Raw genomic sequence first — 20,384 nt, 5'->3', positions numbered from 1 at the left:
CACAAAATAGAAAAAGTTGATTACATCAAATTTAAAAGCCTTTGTACAAACAAAACTAATGCAAACAAAATTAGAAAGGCAACGACAAACTGGGAAAACATTTTTTACAGTTAAAGGTTCTGATAAAGGTCTCATTTCCAAAATATATAAAGAATTGACTCTAATTTATAAGAAACCAAGCCATTCTCCAATTGATAAATGATCAAAGGATATGAACAGACAATTTTCAGATGATGAAATTGAAACTATTCTCACTCATATGAAAGTGTTCCAAATCACTATTGATCAGAAAAATGCAAATTAAGACAACTCTGAGATACCACTACATACCTGTCAGATTGGCTAAGATGACAGGAAAAAATAATGATGAACGTTGGAGGGGATGCAGGAAAACTGGGACACTGATGCATTGTTGGTGGAGTTGTGAATGAATCTAATCATTCTGGAGAGCAATCTGGAATTATGTCCAAAAAGTTATCAAACTATGTATACCCTTTGATCCAGCAGTGGCTTATATCCCAAAGAAATACTAAAGAAGGGAAAGGGACCTGTATGTGCCAAAATGTTTGTGGCAGCCCTGTTGTAGTGGCTAGAAACTGGAAAATGAATGAATGCCCATCAATTGGAGACTGGTTGGGTAAATTGTGTACATGAATGTTATGGAATATTATTGTTCTGTAAGAAATGACCAGCAGGATAACTACAGAGAGGACTACAGAGAGGCTTAAAGAGACTTACATGAACTGATGCTAAGTGAAATGAGCAGAACCAGAAGATCATTATACATTTCAACAACGATATTGTATGAGGGTGTATTCTGATGGAAGTGGATATCTTCAACAAAAAGAAGATCTAACTCAGTTCCAATTGATCAATGATGGACAGAAGCAGCTACACTCAGAAAAGGAACACTGGGAAATGAGTGTAAACTGTTTGCATTTTTGTTTTTCTTCCCAGGTTATTTTTACCATCTGAATCCAATTCTCCCTGTGCAACAAGAGAACTGTTTAGTTCTGCACACATATATTGTATCTAGGTTATACTATAACATATTTAACATGTATAAGACTGCTTGCCCTCTAGGAGAGGGGATAGAGAAAGGGAAGAGAAAAGTCAGAACAGAAGTGAGTGGAAGGGATAATGTTCTAAAAAATTACCCCGGCATATGTTCTGTCAATATAAAGTTATAATAAAAAAAAAAAGAAAATCATCTATGAAAGACTTTAGAAACTCTGATCACCTAAATGACCAAAGCACCTATGATGAAACATGTTATTTTCTGAGAGATACCAGGTATAGAGACATACATTTTTGGATATGACCTATGAGTGGATTTATTTTTGCTTTCATACTATTTTGTTTTCTTTCTCTTGAATTTTTAATTGAAGGAGGAAGTGAAGGAGGAGTTTTCAGCAATAATACTATTTCCCTCTCCCCACCATCCCATCAAAGTCAACTGCTGGAAAAAAATTAAGCAAGCAGAAATAGAAAGAATTTTAGAAAAAAAGGATGATAAGAATAAAAGTTTTGAAAGTAATGTGCAGACTTTATTATACAATTTAAAAAAATAAAAGCAAATGCTGTGAACTGGTCTCATATAAATTTTTTTTGTGTTCTACTGTGTGCAGAGATTTTTAAATTAATATTTAAGAATTAAAAACAAAAATTTTAAAGTGAAAATTAATGCTGTGAAATTACAAAGGGGAATTAGAAAACCACAAGTCACTGCCAGACCCAAAATCTCTTCTAGTGATAGAGAATCTATCAGTATGAATCATTATATGTAATGTCAGATTATTTTTTATTATATTAACAGTGCTTCATATATTTGTTTTCTATTCGTTTTCTTTTTTCTTAAAAAGGGGAGGTACAAAAAGAGAAAATCTTGGCTACTTAAAAAATAAAATATATAACTAAAAATCTAATAAAAGAAATTCAGGACTAGGAAAAATAGGGAGAGATTGGAGGACAGATATTAAATTGAGTATCATCCCCATAGCATTGATAAGTAGAAGTATGAATGGGATGAAAAGGCTAAGGAGCATAATGTAGAGAGAGGGCCAAGGATAAAACATTAGAGTAGGGACATCCACCTGGAGTAGCAATTATGACACTTAAGCTATGTATATATAGCATGGCAAACTTTACAGTTTTTTTTTTTTTACATATTATAAACAAACTATCCTAATCTTAATTACAACTCTAATTAATGAAGTAAGAAAGGAAAGAAAAATAAAATAAATTTGGTAATCTATATCTCCATTTTTTTTTACGACTACAATCCACATTCTTAAATTTATGTATAACTGCTTTTCTATATAATTAAAGCATACTGGTTAATTTGTGTGAAGTCTTGTAAGAAAGAGGGATCTGGATTGCTAATATTTTTATTATTATTTCTCAGAAGAAATCTGTTCTTCATGTATATAACACAGTGTATCTAATTAGCCAATAAAAATAATACACTGATGAATAAGGAATGATGACAAACTTAGAAAAGAAGTAGAGAATCAACAAGACAGATTCAAGCCTTTCTCTTTTATTTTTTTACAGGGAAATATTGCCCTGAAGACATTATAGTCTCTGTAGTTCTAGGAATAATGCTCATACTTTCTTAGAGGCCTGATATGTCTCCTTCTGCACCTGTCTATAGTGGCAGCTGGTAAGGCAGTAGCCAGGGCACTGAAAAACTTCAGTTCTAATCTGGTCTCAGATAATTACTAGTTGTGTAACCCTGAGGAAGTCATTTAAACTCTATTTGCCTTAGTTATTCCCAGGTGTAAATCAAGGATTTTATATACATAATGTATATCTGTAGCACTTACTTCCCAAGGTTGTTGTGAGAATCCCATATACTTTTTTAAAAGGAATTTAGCAACGTGCCCAGTACAAAGTAGAGGATATATAAATAATATATAATGTTATACAAATTCGTATTCATTTTCTTTAAATGAATTTATAAAAGCATTTTCCTTTCCTTTAAAACGGTCAATTAGTTTATATTTCAAAGGACAGTAATAAAAAGATTCAAATAAAAAAAAGTTCAAGTGAGTAGGACAGTGGGGTGGTTAGGTATTCCACTAAGATTGGAACAAAAGGAACTGTTTTCCATCTTTTTCTTTTTCTTCAAGTTGTTCCCACACTCCTAATTTTTCTTCCTTTATCTATAAATGTTTCTTTTTCTATCTTTCTCATTTTTCTTTTCTGGATTTCTCATTCTTTCCTCTGTCATTTTCTTTCTTTCTTCATTTCTAAACCCAAACTTCAGTGGACTTAATGTTAAATTTAGATATGTTTAAAAATTTAAGCAGTATTTATTGAAGAGTTTTATGTCGTCTAGTTTAAATTTTAAAATTAATATAAACAAGTGATTATATTTCTCTAACAATATTCATTCTGATGAAAAAAATAAAAAAGATCAAATTTAATTTATGGCACTGTATGCTTTTTCATTAATTTAATTCTTAACTGACTTCCCCACTCCACACCCTATTCAGGCATTGTTGCCCACAATAGAAAAATTTCTCATCTGAGACCTCAAAATACCACAGTCAGAACTGAAGCTAACACCTAGTAGCTTCTGAGTTTGTTAAGAACTCCATTATCATTCATAATACATATAATAGTAATGATAATAATAAACCTTATTCACTGACCCACTGGTCAGAAACTTATATAAACATAGGTAAGTTTTCTTCTGATTTACAAGCAGCTGGGAGAAATCAACTCATTCTCTCCCAGAAAGCAAATGCCCAATGAAGGCTTTCCTCTCCTATAAGACTTCCAAAGGTGTCTCATGGCACCCCACAGAGCAGGAAGAAGAGAATCTGGATGATGATTATTATTATTGGTGATTATTATAATTAGCATATCATTTGTCTTTATAGAACACCTTCTTTTAGATTATTATCAAAGTCAGAGACTTGGATAGTCCCAGTCTCATAAGCATATATACCAGGACTTTCAGAGATTTTTAACATTTACAATACGAATATTGTGTAATGGTTCACGACATTCTTTGCAATAATTTTTACCATTCAATAATAAAAGCATTCATTATATCAGCAATAGCCCAGTTCTCTCTTTAAGGCTCCATGGGTGTCCAAAGAAAAGCATCCTACAAAACTATAGAACAGAGAAAATTTTCCCTCTAGAATGAACACAAACAACCAATTTATTCTGGTGTTTAAATTGTACTTACATTCGCATAGCGCTAAAATGAATGTATGAGTTGCCTGCTCATATCTAGAAGCTGCTCTGTTTTCTGTCTGCCCTGTGGGGTAAAAATGGGCTGAACTTTAATTCAGAATTATACTGTAAGATTGAGCCCAGACTTATGTAATTCCTAGTTACAGGATCATAGAACTAGATCTGGAAGGGACCTTCAAGATCATCAAATTCAACCACCTCATTTTATAGGTGACAAAACTGGGACCTGAAGATGTTACATGCCTCACCCAAAGTCACACATGAAGAAAGTAGCAGTGTCCTCAGACACTAGACATACTGTTTTTTATACTATACTACAATGACTCATCTAGTTCATGGGGCAAGATGGCAGGAAGGTGGCAGGATCCAATGCCTGGACAAAAGATTCTCCTTTGCAGGAATAACCCAGGATTGTATTCAATAGGACTGTAAATTCAAAGAGTGAGAAGGAATCTTCGAATTCACGGAGACTTCATTTTATAGTTAAGACAACTGAGGCCAAGAGAGGTTAAATGATTTATCCAGCCTCACACAGGAAGGATTCAAACAGATCTTCCCCACTCTCAAGGCCAGTATTCTAGCTACTATAACTTACTGTGTTGTGATCCAAAATCTTAGGAGCCAAATAAGTTTAAAAATTAGAAGTATAAATATCAATGAACTCTACAGTTAACATCATCATAAGCCTAAGTTAAATATTTAATTCAAAGTTTCAAAATCCTGAAACCACTCAAATTATATTTCTTCCATGAAATTACTTGATGAAAGTTTAAAAAGATTATCTAAAAACCTTAAGAATCATGACAAAGATTGGGAGATAAATATGAAATTCACTGAGGAAGTGTCAATGATACCAAACTCCAAATAACAAGAGTCTGAATTGAAAATATAACAGTGCTTCTTACACTCATTTCATCCCTAATGTTGCCCTGGGAAAATAAAATTCACATAATGAATGTAAGGGTCAAATTTCCATAAAAGAGCTAACTTGGTAGATATGAATCAGATTTAGTAATTCTGGAACCAGATTGTCCAAATCCTGGTGAAGCCCGAGGTGTGGGCTTATCATTTGATGCAATCCTTCCAGTTTTCTGAGATGGCAGCAGATGAGTGTTCTTCAGCATATCAGAGGAATGCTTCAACAAATATACAGGATGAAAGTCACATCATGGCAGTCATAGGATTTGAAAAGAGTTTTTTGGCCAGCTAGAAAGGTAAAAGATGCCATTGATAATTCTTGTCCCTTAAGAGAAACAATGAAAAAACTTTTTTTTTGGTTTGGGTTTATTTTCCAATATCACCAGCGGCCTTTCAAGGAAGTGTTATGCTAAAGAGACACAAGATGCTAATTCACAAATTTGATGGTTTCTTACTGCCAATATAGAAACTTCCTAATGGTTAGAATTCTTTGTGCTGGACAATTCAGTACAAATTCACCAAGGTAATTCCCCAAACAAGCAAGAGGCTGAATTAGTTTCTCTTTACAGTCCCTGAGATAAAGGTCTGTATTATGTCTATCTTAAGTTTTCCTAATGCTTCAGCACAGTGCTTTGCATATAATAAATATTTAATAACAGTTTGTTAAATTTTATTGCATTACTGTAACTTGAATCAAATTCTAGTACTGTTCTTTTCCTGACAGTTTGCAATGGGAAACCTTGTGTTAGTGTATTTTAGAGTTTCAGATTTAATGACTAAGAAAGCTCCTAATCCATGAAAAGAATATGTCCTAAATAACTCTTTATTTTTCACTTATCCATTTATTATTCCAAATAGCAGACTGTAGAAAGGTCTGAATGCTAGGATAAAGAGTTTTAGTATTCCGTAATAATGGGGAGTCAATGAAATTTTCTGAGAAGAGGAATGACATGCTCATAGCAACAAGTTAGGAAAATTACTCAATCAGTAATGTGCAAGATGGGTTATAAAGAGGAAAGAAAGGACTCAAGAAGACCAAGTAGAATCTACAACAATAACCAATTAATTTCCCAGTGTTTATTAGTTATCTGTTATATACCAGACACTATTCTAAGCACTGATGATATAAAGACAAAAGTGAAACAGTATTTGGCCTGAAGGAGTGTACTTTCTGTGAGAGACAGTATGTATATATTATATCTAAATATATAACATACAATGTGAATATAAAATAGTTTTTGAAGGGAGGGCACCAGTTGGCACTATAATAGGCTGTTTGAGAAGAGATGACTGCTTTAATTGCAATCAGTGGTATTGCTGAAAATAGGAGAAGAGATAGAAGAGATCTTGGAGAGGCAGAATCAACAAGGTTTGACGACTGGCTAGATCATGGGGAAAAACAAGGAAAGAGTCAATGCAGACTTCAAGATTCTATACCTAGAAAGAATTTTAGTGCTATCAAAAAAATCCCAGCAAAGTTAAATGTAAAGGACAAAGTTAAGTTTGAGGGAAGAAGATGATGTGTTCAATCTTTGGATATATCTATTACGAGGTACTGTTAGGACATCCAAATGAAACTATCTAGTAAGAGGATGAAAATATGGGACTGTAGCTCTGAAGAAATTTTGGGAAGTTAGTAAATTCAAGGAACTCAAGATGTTAGGGCCATGAGAATGTAGTATCATAAAAATCAAAGGAAGATAAGAGTATCAAGAAGAACAAATCCACAATGCCAAATGCTACATAACATAGTTACTTAGTCACGACTCTCATAATTTCTTAGTGCCACCACAAAAAAAAAAAAAAAATATCATGGTTAGAATTCTTTGTGCATTTCAGCATAAGTTTGTCTAGGTGATACCCACAAACAAGTAAGAAGCTTATTAAGTGTTACATAGGGTTCAAAGAAGATAAGAATATATTTAGGTTAAAAGAGATAATTAAAAGTTTTGTAAATAATTGAGTACTCATCTATTTGTTTTCTGCCGAAACAGTACTCTACCAGAATCCCCACTGAATAGTACTATGGCTACTAAGAGTCTCCTTTTTAGTGAGCACCCCAGGTTTCCTCAGTCACATTTTTCAAGCCATAGTTACAATGTTTAGATTAGCTAGATAACTGTAATTATCTTTATGTCAGTACCTCTATGAAATATGCTGTAGTATATACTGTTCGACTTGAAATCAAAATAACATAGATTCAAACCTTGTCTCTGATACTTAGTAGTTATGACCATGGGAAAATCCCTTGGTCTATCAGCCTCGATATCCTCACTTGTAAAATAAAGATGGACTAGCTATATCTCACAAGAATGTTGTGAAATTCAAATGAGAATGAATGTACAGCAATACTTTGCAAACTTGAAAGCCACAGGCTGAGAGGGAGAGGTTGAAGAATGAAGGTATTTACTGATGGAACAAAGTCATGAAAAGAAGAGCTGAAATGGGATTGTAGAGAATAGAGATGGCTGAGATATCCCCCCAAATAAGGAAAGCTACCTATTCCCCTGACACAGAGCAAATGAGTCGCAGAGTCTGAGTTGACAATGCTCTCTATTCAACACAGATTCAATGAGTATGTATAACAGTATGAAAGGCTGAGGGAAATTACAGATGAAAAACAACACAATCTCTTCTAATCTCTTTAATAAATTGAGAGAAATCATCTACTAATTTTGAAGGGAGAGAAAATGGAATTGGCAATGAAAGAAGAATTTATATCATATTATAAGTTAAGATTACTTACATTAGGGAGAGAACATGGATCCACAATGTATGGCCAAAGGACTGGATTCAGCCTACTATCTGTTTTTGTATGGACCTAAAGCTAAGAATTGTTTCTACATTTTAAAAATATGTTTAAATAAAGTTCTTTAGAGTAGACCTAGTAAGCATGGTTTTATTCTTTCTTCTACAAGGTTTGGTTATTTGAGAGCAGATAGGTGGGGGCAGCTGGTCTCAGACACTTAACATTTCCTAGCTGTGTGTCTCTGGGCAAGTCATTTAACCCCAATTACCTCAGGAAAAAAAAAAGAAAAAAGAGAATAGATAGGTGATAGGAGTTATACAGGGTTGAATTTAGGAAGGCTGAAATGCCAAAACTAAACAAAAACATCCTTTTTTACTGAGGGATACAGTTTACAAAGTTCACAAAACTCCATCAATGTTGGAGTAATAATACAAAAGTATTATTATATTTAAAGTATAAATTTATATATTTAAACATATGGTATAAGTAAATATTATTACACTTAAAATATTAGTATCTTATAATTACCTACTCCTTATTATATAGTGTAGGTATTATCATACCAATTCTACAGATAATGAAATTCAAAAAAAATTGTGTGACTAACCCAAAATCACACAACTGGTAAGAATCAGAGCCAGGATTTGAAGTCAAGTCTTTGGACTCTAGGAGCACTGCTCTTTACATTAAACCACATTGCCCCCTGGGCACAAGCATTTTAAGAGTTTTTTTTTTTTTTTTTTAAAGACACCACTAAAGTAGCTGACCATAGCATGAACCATGGACATATAAAGAAATTACAAAACATAGTCAAAGGCTGGGATAATAGAAAAGAATTATCTTTCACTTAAAAAGTATAGACATGCCCTGCTACAGATTGACTAATCCTGAAATAATCAAGCTTTCAGTGATAGAGGTCAATTTCAAAGAGAACATCAAAAGGCTACTTACTGATGAATAAATCTGTACCAACTTAAAAATAACCTTGTTAAGATTTTGCTGAATCTCAAATCTTTGACTCGAGGATATGGGGGAGGGAACAATGTGGTTAGCATATAACCATATGACTTTGGCAATGAATGGAGAAGGTTAAAGAAAAAAATTAACATTACAACCACTTCTAATTTATATCACCATCCCAACTACTTTTTAAAGATGTTTTTACATGGTACATAAATTATGTATATATATGCGTCTATTTTATGTATATTTATATATAAATATAAGCATATTTGTGTGTATGTATAAAATAATCTGTTCATATATAATTATAGGCTATTTTTCTGGCATATCCAGATCTTATATTTCATTGGTGTAAGAAATTCTTTAGAAGGAATCTATACTAGATGGACTTAGAGAGTAAAAAGTAATTTACCAAAAGTCACACAGCTATTATATAAGACATTGGATTTGATCCCAGATAGTCCTAATTCTCAGGCCAATTGTCCATTCATCATATATGTTTTGGACTAACTGGATGCTAAGGCCAATCCCAACTCTCAAATTCTATCTATCTTTAGGAAATATTTGTATTTGTTTGTTTACATCAAAAAGAGTAAATTAATCTCAAATTCTTTAGGGATTTAGCTGTAGAACAAGTTTCTTCTCCTTACTTTTAGGCTGCTAATACTTATAAATTATTATTGTGGGGAGCCAAATATGATGATAACTAAGAGGCTTTTCACATGGTGTTTGATTCTCTAAAACTTACTAAATGATTAAGAGGGAAATGCATTATAAGAAATTTCAATGACTTAGAGTTGCATGAATATTATTTTATTCAAGCTACTAAAAAGTGTGTTAGAGACATCACCCTGTCACTCAGTGGAAATTTATTATACGGATAAGGATTCACAAAAATTATGCTTAGTCCTAGTCCATAAAATTTAAGAATAATTTTAAGAATAATTTTGAGTGGCGAATTGTTCATAATTGTATATTGTTCTCTTATCAGAAATTTTTAAAAAAATATTCCCAATAATAAAACATTGAGAAAAAAGTTTTTAAACTTTAAAATTTAAATAATTTATAAATCACCAATTTGCTCCTGAATACATTTACTAATTTTATTCCACACACATATACACATAAAACAAAAGCAACAAAATTTAAAATGCTGGTCAAAAAGTCAATTTCATTACTGAAGAGTTTTTGTCCCAGGGCTAAAATAAAGAATTTCGGTTTCATCTCTTCCCTTAGTTTAAATTCTTTTCAAAGTAGTACATTCAACTTTGAGATAATTCTAATTGTTACACCAAAACTTAATTTGCATCTTTGCACGTTCCAATCATTGCGCTGTGGGACCCAAAGAGTATTAAGTCTATTTATTTTGCCACTTCATAGTCTAGTCATTAAAACATTTGTAGACTGCAATCCCATCTACTTCTTCTTCCTCTCCTCTTCCCATCCAGTCTTCTGCTAAACATAAAGTTTCTTTTAACTTTGTTTTAACCTTTGCAATGATATGAACTCAATGTTCTTCAACCTTTTGGTTGCCGTCCTCAGGACACTCTCCAACTTATCAATGACCTTAAATTTTAATATGCCTCACCCCAAAATTCTCTGCTTCCAAAATTCTATCTTAACTACTTCCAACATTTTGTCTAATCAAAACCACTTATGAAAGCTTATCAAAAAGTTAGGGCGAATTTAAAACTAACAGATTCTTTCTACAATTGTAAAGTATGCTATGCATGACATTCCCAATAACTCCAGAAGAACTCTAGAATTCAAATTTCTCAAAATTTCTAAGAATAAGAAATAGGTATTTCTACTTTATATTTTCATTGTGTCATTTCAGCTTTATTACAATATAAAGTTAGTTATTTTAAATTGCTTTCTTTCAATGTAGTCTCAAATAGGGAAAAATATGGAAGGCATTTTCATTTTTACAAAATTGGTAATTAATATGATTTATGTTCATTGCAAACCACTACTGGCTAGAAAGCAATTCCCCATATAAAGCCCATTAGAATATCCATATTAAAAGTAGAGTGGGGAAATATATTTCATTATATATAGCTTTTCCTCAGTTTCCAAGGCTATATTACCTTGCTTTACTTTCTGCTGAGTCAAAATTCTTCAGGAACACCGAGAGTAAAATTATGACTGACATTAAAATAGACATTAACAACTCTGAACTGGCCAAAAAAATTAAGATTAAGAGAAATTTTTACAATGAGGCACTTCTTAATGGAAACAGATGGCAAAAGTTCAGTACTGGGTGCATGGAGAGAAGAATACATAACTACTAGTATACAATAGTGGTAAATTTGGCAACTTTTAAATAGCTCTGAACATTTAAAATTCCTAAACATTGAACTTTCTACAGATTTTACCGAACATATTCCTGTGACATGCTCATTTAGAGACACATTCTCTAAGACCAAGACTTCCAAAAGAACAAATCCACAGGGTGTCAGGTTGCCAAGCTCCCAGGGGAAGAAGCTTGCTGATCCTGACATATTACGTTAATTTACAAGGAACAAAAGGTTCAAACATGTCTATTCCAAGAACAGCAAACTATAGGCAGCAAAAAAAAAAGATTGAAAAGTACAAAATAGTCTAATAAGGATAAGAGAAAACTTTCAAAAATACATCATTTAAAAAAATCTAAAATATATAAATACTTAGCAAAAACTGACTGTGTATATGTGTGTATAAATATGCACTATGGAAAAGGCAAGAGAAAAAGGGGCAGATTAAGACAAATGATGAGAAATGATAAAGGCTCTTGTAATATAAAACTATATATACATACTTGCTATGTGTACTTTAGGCTTCTTTTCACACTGTTTTTAGAAAGAATGGGGGTTGGGAATCTAAAGCAGATGAAAGAGTTATTTATGAACAGACGGGACACAAGTATAGGGAGGTAAGAACACCATGGAAGAGTGTCTGGACTTGTGGATAAAGGAAGACACAGACATATGGGGAAATCTATATAGAAGAAACATAGAGAAGGAAGAAGTGGCTAAAACAGGCAGATGGTTAGACTGAAAAGGAATAATATTATGCGGGGGCTCTAAAGGATGGGAAAAAATAGCCAGAGAAAGAAAGGAAAAGAAAGTGTCTACTTAGAAAGTTGCTTTTAAAATTGTGATTTAAAATGTTAGATATACATATAAAATGGATACTTAACATAAATGTTAACCAAAAAAGTAAGTATAATAAATGAATGAAAATTGTTTTTTTAAAAGTTAACTAACCATATGAGAAAAAGAATACATAACAACAAAAATTAAAAGATAAAAACAATAATTGACTGAAAGAAGAGAAAAGCATCTTGAAACACATATGTCTGAAAATTATCAGAGAAGGGAAAAAAACAATGCTTTCTTGTCATGAAACTGTACTGATAATGAATTAAAGAGAGGTAAAAAATTAACTATTGTATGATACATAAGGACTTTTAAAAATATATAGATAGATAGATTGGATTTGGTATATGTTATTTGTATATTAAAAATATACACCTAAATTTGTGTGTATGTCTACATAACACACATATTTTATATGGATGTATATCTATAAACAAATGCAGAATGCAGTTGCCATTATTAATGTTATATGTAACATATTATGACTAACATTCACCATCTAGTTAATAACCACGAATAGTTAGTAAAGACATTTAACAGGATTATGAAACTCTAAAGTCTTGCAGTTTCATATTAAAGTTCTGGTCAGACTGACAGCACATGGATAATCTTGAATCAAAGGATCTGGCTCCTAATTTAGCCTTTTACCTAGCTGCTGTCTGTGTGGATTTTACCAACTAGCTGAGTTTTTCTAGGCTTCAATTTCCTTTTATAAAAAATAAGTTTAAGTCAAAGGTCCTTTACAGCTTTAAATCTATAAAATTATGCTTTAGTAAAGTATAATAAATAATAAAGTGTAATAAAAACTGACCAAAAGAGATTAAATAATTCTCCCATGGTCACAAGAGTAGTAAGTAGCATCATGAACCCAGGTCCTCTGACATGAAATTCAAAGATCTTTCCCTTAATATACTGGTTCATCGTGCCTGTTCTGACCTTTCCTATCTTAATCTTATAGTCCAAATAGCTTCACAAGCAGAAGCATCATATCATAGAAAACTAAAAACACATGCTTCATTTTGTCACAAAGTTTATTTATGTAATGACTGAGCTAAGTTTTAAGATTAATACAGGCTTGAAGTAGTATAAGAGGACAATATCCCCTGAAGCTATTGGTAGAAAAAGGTTTTTAATGTTTGTTTTTCTCATATCTTTGAAGGAAACTATCTACAGACGTGGGATGATAGTCAATAATCTTGAACAATGGAAGAACATAGTCAGTAGCAGCTTAAGCTGACTGCCGCAACCCATTCAGAGTATGCTGGAATTTTGAGTGGAAGATGCTGCCTCTCTGGTTATCTGATCCTGAAAGAGGGAAATAGAACATATAGACTGCATTTGAATCAGGAGAGTCAGAAGAGACATGAATTTGAATCCAAGTTCTGACACTTAACTAGTTTCTCATTTGTAAATAGTGGTTGTAATAGTGATATTATTTGCAAAGTCAATTTCATAGGGTTGGAGTGGGGGGTGGGGATGAGAGATTTTCCAAACCTTAAAGTGTTCTATAAATATCATAATTGTTCTATGGATAGAAGACAACAAAAAAATACATTTTTAAGATAATATACTGTGTTTGCATTTACTCTTTTATCCTTAAAGCTAATGTTATAGAGTCTTAACCAGAGTTGGTATGTTAAGACTGTGGACAGTATTCAAATATATAACTCAGTAGGATGAGAATAAAAGTGTACATAAGCACAATGTGCTGTCAATATAGTGGTAAGAAAGAAGTATAGCAAAGCACGGGTGCACGCAGACACGGACAACTCACAGGTAGGACTACCATGTGATAAGAGCTGGGGTGAGGCCAGCTGATGGAATTGGTATTTTCATTCAAGGCTTCTGTAGCCACATTACTTAAAAGAAGCAGACAGAATGAATGTTGTTGGTGTTCTTTGGTCCATTAGATCCTGTGGGTTTGTAGAAAGCCAGCCTGTGAAGCCAAAATAAAGAGGCACGAGGTGAAGCCTTTTAGAAAGGGTTGAGCAGCAGTAATATTACTTTAGCCCTTTGGAAAGGGTTGAGCAGCATTTTATTACACAGATATATTCTGTGTATGTGTACAATGTGTGCATGCATTCATGTGCCCTATTAATTGCTCCCATTTTGGAAAGAGCATCAGGGGAATCACAGTATAAATCCTAAAGAGGTTATAACTAAAATCCAGGAGCTGATAGGTTTGTATCTAGGGGGAAAAGTGATTGTAACAAGTGGTCCTCAGGTCGCTATGTCCATCACAGGCATGTGGAATTATAGCAGTAACAGGAAGAGTTTGAAAATCTCAGAATGTTGACATTTACTGACTGTCAATGGGCATTAGCCTAATGTTGGATTTGGATCAGTCATTTTCTGTCTTTTACTTATTAAAACTAGCTTGAAAAACCCATGATCAAAGCTGGAAAGAGAGGAGTTTAATAGACAATCTCATTCTGGGTCAAAATTAACTAATCATATTTAGCTAATTCTAGTTACACCATGTATGTTTCTGCTCCGAAGTACCTATAATATGGTGAGAGCCATGAGAGGCTGAATCAGACACCTGAGAAATCTAGCCAGACAGTGATTATCTGTATGTAGTTATGTTACAAATAGTATAAAAGATAGAAAGGAGGTTGGCCATATTTTTCAAATATATTTAGGACATAATAAATGCATTAACAATCATCACATATTATTATCAATGCTTTTCTTCTCTATGTATTTTTACTTTAATACTTTCAAGATATGCATCAAGCAGCATGATCAAATAGCAATAGTCTCAACTGGAAAATAAAAAAAAAGTAGGCTCTAACCTTGATTCTTCCACTAATCAGATCACTCAATATCTCTGTCACAACTTTCCCATCTATAAAATGAAAATGACAATATCTCATAATAATGTTCCAATAAATTATCTTAAAAGATATGAAACATTTTAAAACTCAGAAGTATGGGACAGGGTAAGATACAACCATTTCATTGTCCCTTATGTACTTCTTAAACTATGGTTTGTAACCCCCTGGGATCTTGTAACTGAATATGAGGGTTGCAAAATTATGATTCATTATCAGTAAATGTTTGATTTGTATACCTATTTTACATACCCATATATCTGAGATCACATAAAAATTCCTCAGGCAAAAAAGGATCACGAGTACAAAAAGTTCAAGAAGCCCTGATTTACAGAATGTGTATTCCTATCTGTCTTCCATTTCATACAACTTATTATAAAATGGGAAAAGGAAAGGAGGACTGGGTTGAGCAAGAGAGGGTAAGGCAAGCAGCTGAGTATATGAAATCCTCTATTTTTAATTCCTCAGACATTAAAAAAAAGTGTCCATTTGCATGGCTCTTTTCAACAATGGGATGATTCAAACCAGTTCCAATTGTTTAGTGATGAAGAAAGCCATCTACACCTAGAGAGAGGACTATGGGAACTGAGTGAGGTTCACAGCACAGCATTTTCACTCTTTTTGTTGTTGTTTGCTTGCATTTTATTTTGCTTCTCTTTTTTTTAAACTGGTTTGATTTGATTTTTCTTGTGCAGCATGATAATTTATAAATATGTATGCATATATTGGATTTAATATATATTTCTACCATGTTTTCTACCATATATTTCTATATACACTGGACTACTTGTCATCTAATGGAGAGCATGGGGGGAGGAGGGGGAAAATGGATCACAAGGTTTTGCAAGGGCTAATATTGAAGAATTGTCCAGTCATATGTTTTGAAAAATAAAAAGCCTTAATAAAGGAAAAAAAAGACAAAAAAAGTGTCCAATTAAGGTGTACCTATCGCCCTCTATAAAGGTTGCATGCAAAACTAAGATCTCTTGGGAGAGTACAGCTGTAGGGTATACAACTCACTATCATGATGAAATGCAGGCATAGGTAAAGTACTCTGGCTTTTACCAAAAGGCACATCAAAGAGCAAATGTGTGCACTCATAAGCTTAGAACTGCTATAAAGCCTGAAAATGAAGAAAAAATGCAACAAACTAAGGGTAACTATAAAACCTTAAGGAAACTAGAACTTAGGTTTCCTAGGTTAATGTTACCCTGAATTTGCAATTTCTCTAGATATGCACTGTACACCATTATAACCTATGCAGTTTTCAGTTGAAGTCCCCAAAGGAGTTACAAACCTAAGTTAAAAATTCATGAAAAAATAACTTCAAAAACCACAAGTTTCTCAACTTTATTCTTTTTGTTACTATACACGAGAAATTATTTCTTTACCATGTTTTCAAGTTGTCTGCTACATAAGAACTAAAGGCTTCAATTTTCTAATCTGAGACTATATATTCAAATAACGTTTACACATTATCTGCATTTAAGTCTGCTATGGTATTATCTATCTACCTATCTATCTATCTATCTATCTCTCTATCTATAGCTCTCTCTCTTTCCCAATAGATCTCTTTCTCTCTCTCTTTCTTTCTCTCTCTCTCTCTCTCTCTCTCTCTCTCTCTCTCTCTCTCTCTCTCTGTGTGTGTGTATGTGTGTGTGTGTGTGTGTGTGTGTGTGTGTGTGTATGTGTGTATAACAGTATTCCTGGGAAATATAGAAAATAGTCTCCCTAAGCAATTTCAGGGGTTGAGGTTCTCCTAAGCCTTCTATGTCCTATCAGTTTGTGTTTCTTAAGTCATGACAACAAACTGTTGCAAATTCTTTAACTTCATTATATAATAAGGCAATATGTTGAAATCAAATGTCATGGTGGGAGCTTGGCATTTTGTACTGCATTTAAATTCCACTCTTAAATGGAAAAACATAGTTTAAAATGTCATTCTTTCACTGGTCAAGGTATAAATGTAGTATAACCTAACCTAATAATCTGGGTGTCTTCCATTCCTGTTTTCTTCAGTATATAAAAACAAGAGAGGATAGTAATTTGTGAGAAAGGCAAAGTTTTTTAAACACAAACTGTCAGCACCAGTGATTTGGAGAAATTTGTGTGCGTGAAATAAACACAAGGAAACATACATACAAACATATATAAAGATATACACACATTATATATGAATATGTGCATATACATATGTATATATACACACATGCATTCATTTTTTCCTCACTCTTAGAAAGAAAAAAAATTACACAACAAAGCCCAAACTAAAAAATAGCTCCTTATCATTTTCATTATCTGTGAGCATTGTCTATAGCATCTGAGAAAAGTGGCAAGAAAATATTTTTTTCTTGCAGGCAAATCTTATAATAGCAAAAAGCACCTCCCTTTTGCTAAAGGCACACTACTAATTGAAGCAGAGATAAAATAAGAAATACAAAAGAGATTAAAAATACAAAGTTATGCCTTTATACAATTAATAGATAGTAAGTGAAATTGTCAGTTGCAGGTATTACACAAGTTGTTGCATTAAAAAAATCAGAAATAAGAATTACTATTAAAACAACATGTACTTAGTCTTGATAGCAAAATCCATAGGAATTTCAGGAAAGTAATATTTTATATCTGAAAATAATTCAATGATAATTACAATAAACAAGTAAAATAATAAAGTAATCTTAATAAAAACTTTTTAATATGTTAAGATATGTTATGTCTTAATATAAAAGCACTATATTATCTTTTAAAATCTCATTCCTATAGTGAATAAATAGATCAATCTGTCTTAGATCTCTAAATTAAACATTCTTTAGAGCTGGAGCGTTATGTAGACTTGATTAGGAAGGGAAACAAAGCAGCAATAAGAATAGTATTAAATATTAAAATGTGTCCTTATGTAAAATTTTTCTCTTCCATAGATCTCAAAGAACTTTTAAAATATTTGTTAACTGGGTCTTTCTATTCTACTGTGAGTACATAAGTTCAATTACTCTTACAAGTCTGAGAAGGTCAGTTTCTTATTTTTTTTAATAAAATTGTTTTTCTTTAACATCAGTAGGAGAAAGCCATTTAAAAGCTCTTAAAAACCTATTAGCAGCTTTGAGTCACAAAACAATAGTTATTTGAGACCAAATCTACAAAAGAACAGAATTGTTACTAATATAATTGTGTTAAATTTGTATCATCCCAAATATATAAGAAATTATAAACACAAATGAACTTTCAAAAGCTCAATTCCCTTCTGGATAACAGGCTATTAAAAAGTATTCAGAAATCAAAACAACAAACAAAATTTGAAACTTTAGAGAATACTGGTTCAACATGAAAAAGGGAGTGACTACATATCTACATCCCAAGCATCTTTCTAATTTTTTGAAGACTGTACATTTCCTTAGAAATGTGGAGATATGAATAGAAAACTGATTCAATAATCTGAATCTGAATATGGGACAGACTATATTTTGAGATCTACTTCTGAACTGTTGAGTAACTACCCCAGTTTGGAAAGTATTTTTAAATTCCTCAGATGAAAGTCCAAAGCAATGTTTTAACAGTATCTATAGAAAGTGAAAATTAGCTATTTATTTTCCCCTAGTTATTCCCTATCTCCACCCCTAGCTTTTTCTCCCTCAACTGTTACCTTCATTTCTGCCTAACTATATAATAAATACTTTAATAGCATCAATTGTATGTATGCAATGAAAGTATATATGCAACAAAAGGGGCTGGAGGCAGAGGAAAGAGACCATATACTATACTGTCTCAGAAAGCATTATCCTCGGAAACCCAAAAGAAATTTCAAACAAGAACATCAGACTTCACAGTAATATCTCTATGTGATACTTATGAATAAGCCAGAACTATCATGATGCCCTGACTCTACTGCTATCTCTAGTCATCATTCTAGAATTTACTTGAGGCTATACCATGGTCACCAAATTAAAGAGATCCTTCCTTCATTTGATTTCATAGCATACTGTAATCTTATTTCACATTTATCATACCCCAATTTGCATTTCACTTGTTGTCCCATGTCTTACTACGTCTACCAGATTCTAAGCTCCTTGAGATCAAGTACTTTTTATTACTTCTCTTTGAAACTTTCCCCAATAGCAGAAAAGTAAGTAACACAAATCAGTACTTAATAAAGCTGTTTTAAATATTCTTGATAGTCTAGTAAAAAGGAAGGGAGGGCTAGAGGGAAGAAGGTAAGGAGGGAAGCAGAAAGGAAGGAAGGGAAGAAGGAAAGAAAGGAGGGAAGAAAAAAGGAAGGAAGAGAGAAAAAAGAAAAGGGAGAAAAGGAGGAAGAGAGGAAGAAAGAAAAAGTGGTCTCATTAAAATAAATCTCAATAAATCAATAATGATTATAAGGCAATATTATGAAAGAGGACAGAGGTTAAGTCACTTGCTTAGGGTCACATAGGTAAATGTTTGAGACCATATTTGAACTTAGGTTTTTCTGATTTGAAACACAGCACTCTATCTACCTATCTTTAAGAAAAAAATAGACAAGTGGAGCCAAGATGACAAATTAGGGCAGCCACTCAGATGAATTATCTCAATATTCCCCTCCAAATAACAGCCCAAATTAAATTTTGAATCATCAGAAACGTTTGGGGTGAGATATTTTTACAACTTAAGAAAACTTAAACAGCTCAACAGGAGAAGTCTATGTCATGAGAGTGGAAGCCTGTTTAGATTTCACAAACCAGGTAGTAAGAGTAACTGCTCCAGCAAAAGTAGTTTTGAGAGCTCTCAGCTCAGAACAGTCCCAAAGAAATTACAGGAAGCTCTTTGCTGCTATTGGATTCAGCTCATTCTGTTTAGCAATTCTACTGCTCATATAAAATTCTGGGTTGCAGTTCTGGAATGCAGTTTCAGAGTGAAGAGGAAAGCTGGGGTCAGTCACAGTTTCAAGGCAAAAAAGAGTATACTCATGGCTTCAGGAGTACAATTACTTTTCTTGCTTAAAAGCAGAATACAGACTAAAAGAGCAGTGACCCATTACTTTCCCAAGATCACATAATTTTAAAAGCACAAAAAAATTATTCTCCCTCCCAGAGCTATCTCTGAAAACAGCAACACAATAAAGCCTGAAGTTTGAGATAATGCCTCTCCAAAACCAGATGAGCAGATCCTGACTTTAATATAAAGTTCAAAGTAGAGAAATGGGCTGGAAAAAATGTGAAAATAACAAAAAAAGAATTTGACCACAAAAAATATAATGGTAACAGGGAAGATAAGCATAAACTTAGAAGAAAGCATTATGTGGAAAGAGCCTACAAAAAAACCTCAAAGAGAAATGCTAACTGAATCCAAACCCAACAAGAATTCCTGGAAGAGTTAAAGAAAGGGACATGGGTAGCAGAAAAAAATTTGGAAAAGAAATGAGGAAGATAAGAAAACTACTAAAAGAGAATTAGTAGCTTTGTAAAAGAGACCAAAAAATATTGAAGAAAACAACACCTTAAAAAAAATTGAGCCAATGAAAAATGAGACACAAAAGCTCACTGAAGGAAGTAATTCTTTTAAAAAATAAATTTGGAGAAGAAAAATCTAATGAGTACATGAAAT

The 20,384-nt window shown here is 32.8% G+C and overlaps 1 protein-coding gene across 6 annotated transcripts in view; it reads right to left on the bottom strand.

The window, feature by feature from the left end:
* TCF4 (transcription factor 4) overlaps positions 1-20,384 on the bottom strand; it is a 412,574-nt gene that overhangs the window by 335,369 nt on the left and 56,821 nt on the right. The gene's annotated exons all lie outside the window — the stretch shown is intronic.

This window comes from Antechinus flavipes, chromosome 1, assembly GCF_016432865.1.
Source record: "Antechinus flavipes isolate AdamAnt ecotype Samford, QLD, Australia chromosome 1, AdamAnt_v2, whole genome shotgun sequence".
Classification (NCBI taxonomy): Eukaryota; Metazoa; Chordata; class Mammalia; order Dasyuromorphia; family Dasyuridae; genus Antechinus; species Antechinus flavipes.
Note: the sequence above shows the minus strand (reverse complement) of the source record. Positions and strands in the feature narration are given on the sequence as shown.